The sequence below is a fragment of the Vespa mandarinia genome, chromosome 11, assembly GCF_050613455.1.
Source record: "Vespa mandarinia isolate Hongniang chromosome 11, ASM5061345v1, whole genome shotgun sequence".
Classification (NCBI taxonomy): domain Eukaryota; kingdom Metazoa; phylum Arthropoda; class Insecta; order Hymenoptera; family Vespidae; genus Vespa; species Vespa mandarinia.
In genome coordinates, this window is record NC_140820.1 from 2537501 (window position 1) to 2547771 (window position 10271).

The following is a 10271-nucleotide window of genomic DNA, read 5'->3' on the forward strand; positions in this document are numbered from 1 at the left end:
CTTTCTTACCCATGTCCGTCTTTATCTTCGGTGTACTAGAATTAATAATCGCGCTTGATCCTCCTCCTTGTTCTCCATTGTTAAAAGTAATCTTTTTTAAGGCTACTTGAATAACATCGTTCAGAACTGAACGAGAAGAACGTTTATTCTGAAAGAAATCAACGTGCCTTGTTAGGGCATGTCGAGTAGTAATCAAAATAAATAAGTGCTTGTCAAAAGTTTCAGAACAATCGGAATAAAATTTTACTTCTATCAATCTGTTACATCATATTTTCCATCGTACAATAGAATTTCAAATCAAAGGATTGTGTTTTTTAATCTCTTGTTTATCGTTTCAAAAAAAAAAAAAAAAAAAAAAAAGAAAAAAAAAAAAGGAAAAAAAATAAAAAGCAAAGAAAAGAACAAACTAACAGAAACGAGAAAATGAACTTTCCGATGGCATTAAAGAAATTTTTTGACAAAGAGTTACAATGAGAAAGAAAGAAAAGAGGAAAGAAAAAAAAAATTAATAAATAAAAAACCGTATTGAACTTTCGTCGTACTTCGGGTGAATGGGACGTTATAGAACTTCACGAACTTTTGTTTCAAACTTTATGGTGTAATCAATTTCACATCAGAACTTGATTCTGCCTATAAAAATTGTCCTATCGAGTGTCGTCTCGCGAGACATTACTTCAGCTTTATGTTATTCCTTCTGACAAAATGTCTTCATCTCTAAAAGTTTCATATCACTTTAGAGAAAGAGAGAGAGAGAGAGAGAGAGAGAGAGAGAGAGAGAACGAGAGAGAGGGAGAGAGAGAGAACGAGAGAGAGAGAGAGAGAACGAGAGAGAGAGAGAGAGAGAGAGAGAGAGAATCGTGCCACGTCCGCCAAACGGATACGTGTCTTCTCACTATTCCTTCTATTTCTGCTATTTACTGAATTACTATTCAAAATATTCGGAAGGAACATTAATTCATTTACACCAGCTGGATGTTCAACTTGAAAATATCAAATTTACTCTATCATTTATAATTAAATCATCGGATTATCAATTTATCTATAATTCTTTTTATATGATTTTCAATTTTTTTTTAATTTGAGGATAGTTCCTTAGAGAGTCTGGATATTTTCTCTCTCTCTCTCCCTCTCTCTCTCCTTTCTCCTCTCTCTCTTTCAAAACTACAGGATAGGAGAAGCATTTGCCCATGACCGCGGCAATTTCAAAATTCCCCTGTGGTATGGTCAAGCAAGCACTCATCCGACAGTTATGAAGCATCCCTTATTTCTGAAAGCAGCCATCTTTCCCACGGGATTACGCGCAGCGTCGATGATAGTCGAAAGACGGGCGACGTGCCAGAGCATTCACGAGGAAATTCCATCGGCAAACTATCCCATCGAAGTTGCATATCCGGAATCTTAGGGTGTTCTCTATCCAAGGCCGTTAGACGAAGGTGGTTTCTCTAAAGCTGCCGGTCTTTGTCTCTTCGTACTCTGCCAACACAGACTCGAACTAGACGAGCACTTGCTTGCTGTGAGACCTTCTCTGTCTCTCTCTCTCTCTCTCTCTCTCTCTCTCTCTCTCTTTGGTGTCTTTAGTATTGAAGGCGCTGCCACATTGCTGCAGGCATGGTGCCGTTTATGCACGAATACCTAAAAGGGAACCAAAGTATCTTTGGCTTCCTTCTTCCCTCCTCCAAAGAAACTTCCTCATCTCAAACTGCTATCACCACCTTACTCAGACGCATACGGATTTTCAATAATGCTCGACAGATATCTCGAATGTAACCCTTCTCTTTCTTTTCTTTCTTTTACAAATGCGCGTTGAAAACGTTTACCATTTTTTAGATACTTCTGTGTTATCTCTGAGTATTATCTCTGTTATTACTTTTCTCGATCGTTGAGAACTGGATTATGTTGATTCGAGACGCATGAGCATGGATATTGATTCCTTTTATTCGATCGTCTTAGTGAAAGTGATTTGTACTTTAACGAGGACCATATTATTGGCTCGATTATGTCTCTATCGTCGAAGTGAATAACTGCTCGATTATGATAATGGAATTGCGCTCAAAGGATTTTCTCATGTGCATCTAGATATCACATAGGAATGAATTGGTAATATCGATGGATTAGAAAAAAAAAAAAAAAGAAGTAGGTATTTGAAAAGGAATTACGAGATAAAATAAATTCACTTTACTTTTGAGTGTCGTATTAAAGAAAAAAAAAATAATAATAAAGAAATCTTAAATTTTAAAAGCCTCTGATATCTTTAAGGTTGCATTCGTTTGTGTTGTGCATCTTGCGATTACATTAAAAAAAAAAAAAAAAAAAGATTCCCCTTATCACGGCAACTCGAGTTCGTGTTGTTGATCTCGCAAAGGTTTAACTTTCGAAGAAAATTAAATTTCGTAGCGAGTCAATCTCAAAAGTTAAATTGACAGTAAGTCTCTCTTTAAGCTTAGCATGGCACTAGCTCTTACATGGATAAAAGTGGATTTTCAAACCGTATAAAGTACATTTTGAGTTTCTACTTCGGATAAGAGGTTCACCAGAAATATGGAGAAAACATAAGGATCTCGTAAGATTGAGTTTGTTAAAAGAGATTAATAGATTTACGATTAAAGCCGAAATAGTTATTCCTATCCGAAATCCTTCTATTTCATTTGATACATATCCGAATTTCATTGAGAATTATCCTTTAAATAGGATTATTGAAAACTCAAATAGAGTTCAATGCACACCTTACAATAGTTCCTTAATCCTTTTATGAGCGATCATACGGTATAATCCGCTATAATTCGCTCCATCTTGACCTGGTTTTATATTGAATTGAACCTTCAATCTTCGATTCCAATCAAGTCTATCCGATTCAATGGAAAATCTTATGATTACTTTTATGATTAATATTGTAGTACTTACAAATTTACCTCATTATTTCCTTTGCGATGTTTCAATTCAAATCAAATGTAATTTAACAGAAGATGTTTGATACAACAGACTTTATCATAAATTTTCTTTCTAATTAGTATTTCAAAAGTATATTTCTTTTTATTACTATTATGCCAAAAGCTAAAGGCGACACAGGCGAACAACTCTTTTAAGAAATTCATCTGTAGGAATGTGACATTGTCACTTTGAAAAAATGAAGAAAAAAAGAAAAAAAAAAAGAAAAAGAAAGAAAGAAAAAAGAAATGAACAAGAAGAAAAAAGATCTCACGTCAGTGTCGATGAATCGAAATCCTAGAATAATGTGTATGAAACTCTTGAGAAAGCATTCTCTATCTTTTTTCTCAGTGTATTCTTTTCACCTTCTCAAAGGTACCATTACTACTTCTATGCCTATCCCCGACAGAGGATACGTACGCGAATACAGTAGTCACGTTGCAAGTATCACAGCCTTTGAAAACACTTTCTCGACTCCCGCGGCTTGCTATTTCGGTCAAGCACCACCATTATACTTCAAAACATTTTCATGCACACCTTTTCATCCACTCGAAACGGCCCTAGCCGAGACGAGCTTTAGCTTCGGTTGCCAACCCCCGGCATTGTGTTCTTTCTTGTCCGAGTATGGAGTTCGTGATAGGAACTACTGCGTATTACGAACAAATGGAAATTTTAAATGTTCTTTTTTTTTTCTTTTTTGCTTTTTTCTTTTTCTTTTTTTTTTCTTTTTTTTTTTTTTACATACATTTCTGTCTACCTCCATTGAAAATTACAACGGTTTTCACATTATACCGTATGATCGCTCATAAACGGGCTTCCACCTACGATACCGTGCATTAACGACACAACAACACGGAAAGAAAGTATTTCCGTTTAGTTCTCAGTAGAGAACCTTTCATGAATCATGCTAACTCCCCGGGCAAATTCTCAAGCGCGTTAGCACGGATTCAGAAAATTATATATCTGTGCTAGACGTAGTATGACGTTAACGTTAAACCTTTTATTTTTAAGATACTGCTTGAAATGACTATTTCGTGGCGAAGAGAGAAAGAGAGAAAAGAAGAAAGAGAGAAAGAGAGAGAGAGAGAGAGAATGAGAAAGAGGGAGATGCATCGACGGTAACAATTTTCAAATACATGCCGCGAGTGTTTCACCGGGAGCGATTATAAATCATATTTATAATTTATTCCACGCTTGATTCGTATACAAGGGTAGCTCTCTCTAATGAAAGAGCATTGCGCCGTGCATGATCGTTAATTAGAAGGCATTTTACAGGTAATCATTTCGTAATTAAGCGTATAATTAGCACGCACGTGCGCCAACGTCGACGTTCCACGTGTCCGACGAAGTATAGTTTTATAAAAGGTTTATATATATATATATGTGTGTATGTGTGTGTGTGTGTGTGTGTATGTGTGTGTGTGTGTGTGTGTGTATGTTAGTGTATATATACTTATACGCGCGTGTATACATATGAACATTGAAGGTACGTAACTGAAAGACATTAATACGAGACTCGTGTGCAAACGCGCGGTAAATAATTTCGCGTTGTCATTCGAAATATGCACGGACCGAAGTGAGCTAGTTGGAATTGGTAGAGGTAGGATAGAGGGTGGGACGGGGAGAGGGAGGGGGAGGGGCAGTCAGAGCGAGGGAACGAGTGGATGGTATTCGTAACTTCGTGCATTTCAACTAGCAACAGTGAGAGTCCGGCCACGATTAATTTCGGCAAATACGATGAGTTTCGTATTTTACAGCGAGTGTACATCATGAAACGAAGCCGCTTTTGCGATTGGAGATACTCGTTTATAGAATCCCTACCGAACAATAATTCACGAATATAAGTCTCCGTTGGTGGAACATATTTTTTCCCCCTTCGATCTACGAAGGGTGCTAGTAGATAGGAACGATTCTTTATATTAACGGCCATCTTCTATAGTACATTCCTATAGTATATACGTGCATACGTACATATATTATTCGAGATATTTAAATCATTCCTACGAGGCAATTTTCAATTTATTGAGAAGGAGGAGAGGAATAAAGAGGAAGAAAAAAAAATGAGATCCTTCGAGGATAAAGATTTTATCTTCGGAGGACAAATCGAAAAGTATCAGATTTGGATTAATTATTTTCATATTTGGGAAAATTTGTGCAAAAAATAACGGAAGTATTGAAGAGACACTCCTAAAGGAAGTTCAATTGTAGTATGCCGATGTGATAGTTTAATATCTTATCTAGAATTTTTCAATCTCTCTGCTAGCTCAGCCAAGTGAGGGTAAGAGAGAGAGAGAAAGAGAGAGAGAGAGAGAGAGAGAGAAAGAGAGAGAAAGAAAAAAAAGAAAGAGAGAGAGAGAGAGAGAGAAAGGGAGTATAGCTCACGATAGCGGAAAATGAATGCCTTGGCGCATAAGTGTATTCTCGTGTAGTAAGGACGAGGGTATAAGTCACTCGGTTTCACGCGACTCTGTGCTGAGACCGTACACGTCTCTCTTTCTCTCTCTCTCTCTCTCTCTCTCTCTCTGTCTCTCTCTCTCTTTCTCTCTCTCTTTCTCTCTTTAAAAGACCTACCTCGACCTCGCCTATCTCAAATCTTTCAATTTCTCATACTTTCTTACATGGCGCAGAAATCGAAACGTCGTACGAGACCACCTCAAACTCTACGATTCTCATGAAACAGTGTGTTGCACTCATGATCGTTACGGCTAATGCCTAGACCATTCGATTATTTTATACTGACCAAACATATCGTTGTTCCATTTAAAAATGCACTTCTTATCAAACTTCCAAGCAAGTGGAAATATTATATGAATTATAATTGAACGATTTAGATAATATGTAATGTAATTTACTAATGTACGTTCTAAATAATTTAATCATACGTCAATTGTGAATTTGTATTATTATTGCCTATCTCATTTCAATTTCTATCCGATCTGAAAGATTATTAATATTTTAATAGATTCGAAATTTCATCGTTGATCAATGATAAAACGATCTAATGGAAGGGAGAGATATGAAAAATATAAAATTGACGGAATATTTAATTTCATTACAGATGATGATGACATAAGCGGATCATCAATTTCACCATATATTATATTAGCAACAAAAGTGAGCTCATTGGTTAAATGGTAAACATTTAAACGGGAACGAGATAAATGCGGGCATTGCATATGAAAATTTACGAACCAATGAAATTTAATTGTACAACATATCGAATGTATAACGTCAAAATTTGATTCCATCACGATATGATCTCTTATTGATTCTTTTCGAACCATATACTACATAACCAACGAAGAACGTTACCAACGATGAATTCAGTCAATTTGGTGAAATCGAAACAAATATATATATATATATATATATATATATATATATATATATATATATACCTATGTATCAATCGATTGCAAGCGTATAAAAGAACGATAACCAGCAATAGATATTTCAAATATTTTTCTTTCTCTTTTTCCTTACGGAGTATAACATTACAAGAACGAAAATATCGTTCCTTTGACCACCGAAGTAAATGCTTGGTTACACCTAATTGCCAGATCACGTGTAACGGAGGTCACACGGCTCTATAGGTATTCCTCTAAAGGTCATTCTTAAGAGCAACGAGTATAAGCTACGAGTAGAGTACATACACTCCCCCTGGTCCAATCCAAGCGTGCCTCTTAACCCTCCGTTTCCATGGTAACAATACTAAAATATAAGAAAGCAATATGTCGTACTTTACTTTCTTGAGACGATCGACGCTTAACGTTTTCGCCGCAGGTTATACTAAATCACTATTGCTAGCTAGATACAATGTTTAAACGTCAAAAACACGGAATCGGGATTACCGACGATCGATTTAACTCGAGCCATGGGGAATCCGATAAAAGAATTCTTTTGGAGTTCTTCACTTTTCTATCCTTTCAGTATCTACACGACTACCATTTTTAATCTCCTTTTTACTTTTCGAAATGTCGTCACTTAATGAAGAACTTTAACCTATTAACGACAGGATCCTCACTCTTCATCCTTCTTTTTACTATCTTTTTTCTTAGATTAAAAAATTACGAACGTTTACTGTCAAATAAATTAGAAAAAGTATTTGAATGACCGTGTATACATTTTAGATTTATTTTTGACGATTTTATTTACTAAATTTGTAAATACAAATATACAAATATCAATACAATTTTTTCCTCTTAAATAATACTTTTAAAAGGACGCTATTTACGTATACAATTCTTAATTATTCTTAATGATTATCTCTTTTGGCGCGCGGATATCTTGAATTTTTGCGTTCTAAGTATAAAAAATTTTTGCTGGGCTAGAAAAAACAAGAAAAAAAAAACGTATGCGAATATTCGAAAAGTTCCCAAAACGAGTAAACCTTGCGGAAAGAACACCGAAAGATGCATTTATTCATTCGGTATACAGGACAATGTCACACTTCATCCACCTACCCCTCACAACCCACATCCCTTCTCTAGATCGAAAACTTTTCGTATATTTTACGACAATGGAGTACGAAAAGATGGTGAATATTTATAGGTCACCTTCCACTCGCCAATGAAGCCTCCTGTAATCTTTAACATTTCCCGCTTCCCTTCATACATAAAATTATCACTTTTTTTATTCCTTTCTTTTTGTTCTGAAAATGAATAAAGGTAGAAGAAAACTTCACTAACACTGGAAAAAAGAGAAAGAGAGAGAGAGAGAGAGAGAGAGAGGGAGAGAAAAGGAAAGAGAGATTTGTCGCTAAAATTACAAAGTGTGAAAAAGTTTCATTCAAAAGAATTCATTAAAATGGTTCTACGTTTCGGTGCATTGATATCAACTGGATCAATAAGAACAAAGATTAGTGACGTTACTTTAAAGTTGAAATAATATCGAAGAAACCAGGAAATTCGTAAGTTGCCCGTACATCACGTTTTCTGTTAAGAACATCTTCAGAACGTAAGGTTCTCGATGATACTTCACTTCAGAACGATATCGTAAACACTTGTTCTTACGACGATCATACGTCGAGTGTCATCAATTTCAGGAAGGGCTGCTTAGGTGAAGATAAGCGCGATGGATCTTCTATCTTGTCATCAAATAAGATTACATATCATCCGTCACGCGTATCGCCAAACAGAGCATATATATTGTTCGAATAAAAAAAAAAATTGATTATGGAGAAAGAAAAAAGTTTTTTTTGGGGGGTAAGGATTGAAAAGAAATGCAAACAGAAAGATAGAGAGGGGATGGAAAAGGCAAAGAAAGAGAGAGAGAGAAAGAGAGAGAGAGAGAGAGAGAGAGAGAGAGAGAGAGAGAAAGGAAGAGAGAGGAAGAGGAAGAAGGAGAAAGAGAGATAACAGCGCGGGACGACCATCCCTTATGAAGGTTAGGTCGTGTCACCGGTAGATTACGCCGAGGGCAATCCATCTCTTTCTAAGTTTCGTACTCACCAGGCAATCCAAAGTTGTTTGGAAAAGAATAGTTGGTCCAGGGAAAACGGCTATCTCTCTGGCGAGTATTAAAAGGATGAGAAGGTTTTAACGGTGCTTCACTGATTTTCTTTCGTAAAATCAAATATACGTAAAAAGTTGAATAGAAAAAAATTGTTCTCAAGTATCACCGACGACACTCGAATGACACTTCAACATCTTACACTGTCATTCCATTGAATAATATCAGATTTATAATAAAATATGTCTTTGTAACATCCAATTGGAGTTGCGGAACACCAGTTGGTTATCTTTCCTTCTTCTGTCTCAAGAAAATTCCAATTTCAATCAGAGACAGTCCGACGACGTACTTATTGGTTTATTCACCAGGCGTACTTAACAGGAAGAGTCGTCGGTAAACAACGCATGTTCCATAATGATATCGTGCGGGTAGTAGATCCACAGAGTATAGAAAGACACGCATACGCGCCGACACGAATAGGGGTAGCTCGTCGCGCGGAGCGGAGGGTGACGCGCGCACGACCCTGACCGATGCGCGGTTCGAGTGCGACTGAGCGAGCAGAGCCGAGCAGACTCGGCCGAAAGCCACAAACGGCGTCGGCTGCCGCCTATCCCTCTCTCACATTCTCTTCCCTTTCTCCCCCACCCCATTCCAACCAACGACTCTCCTTCTCTTCTTATTCTTGCCCACAACTACGTCTATCTCTAAGGACTTCCTGACCACAAACTCTTCTTATTTACATTTCTTTTTCTTCTTCTTCCCTCTTTATCTTTGCCTTCTTCTTTAACTTTCGCCACGTGCGTCTTTCTTTTTGCCGTAAATGTTTTCGTACTTTCTCGTAATTCTCGGAATTTAATTTGTTTTTTCTTTTTTTTTTTTTTTTTTTTTTTTGTTTATAAACACACGAACGGTTATTACACAGGCACAACTTCTTTTTATTGATTTTTCATTTATTAAACTACACAAATATAAATTCGTGGAGTTGTTGCGACGATATTAAAAAAGAAAAATAATAAATAAATAAATAAATGTAACGATTTACTACCACACGATTTACCATCCCGCAACTGCGGCCATTGAAAAATATTATAGTGTCACTTATTTGTACACACGTACCAACGCTTATCAACTTCAAAAGTTTTACTTTATAATCAAGTACATGAAAATTTACTTAATCGTTTATAGATTTTTATCGAATCCTTGACCAACATTTTCTTTCATCGTGATAACCTATAAACATAAGATTTTGATTTCAGTGCTATAATCCCTTCGGCCTTTCATACTCAAAATAACACATTGACTGAAGGAAAATGATATCAGGTGGCTTTATAGATAACCCGGACCACCGCTTCTGATTCCTTAAATCCCAAAATGGCCAACTAGATAAGGAATTTTACGACGGTCTGATGGACGACAATGTGCACCAGCGAAAAGAATCCAGGATTTTTAGATTCCAAGGAGAATGCGATACCGCGATGTAGAACCTCATCGATTCACCTATACTTCCATGACTGTTGCTATATCAACACTCATACGAAACTTAGGTAGCTACCTGCAAAATCGGCAAAGATAACACCAGTCCTATCCTTTATAGTTGACTCAGATGAAATTCGTGAAAAGGATGCATATATACGTGTACATACAGTACATGTATATATATATATATATATATATATATAGACGACTGTAAAATAGGAGAATAGAAGGAGAAGTAGAATGAGGAAGACGTTACGATGGAACAATGAAAAATACGCTACAGAGAAAAGTGGAAATTTTCCATTAGGGATACACATCGTGTCGTCGAGATATGTGACAGGTAAAAGGGATTGACGTCTTGGTGTTTATGTTAACTTTTCGGATAACTCGATATGATGAATGTTTTCGTTTAAGGAAAT

At 36.4% G+C, this 10271-nt stretch overlaps 1 protein-coding gene across 2 annotated transcripts in view; it reads right to left on the reverse strand.

The window, feature by feature from the left end:
- Ddr (discoidin domain-containing receptor 2) overlaps positions 1–8907 on the reverse strand; it is a 149394-nt gene extending 140487 nt beyond the window's left edge. For both annotated transcript variants that reach the window (XM_085660118.1, XM_085660117.1), the window contains exon 1: positions 8376–8907. The gene's annotated coding sequence lies outside the window, so the exon portion shown is untranslated. The remainder of the gene's footprint in view (positions 1–8375) is intronic.
- Positions 8908–10271: the final 1364 nt, after the last annotated feature.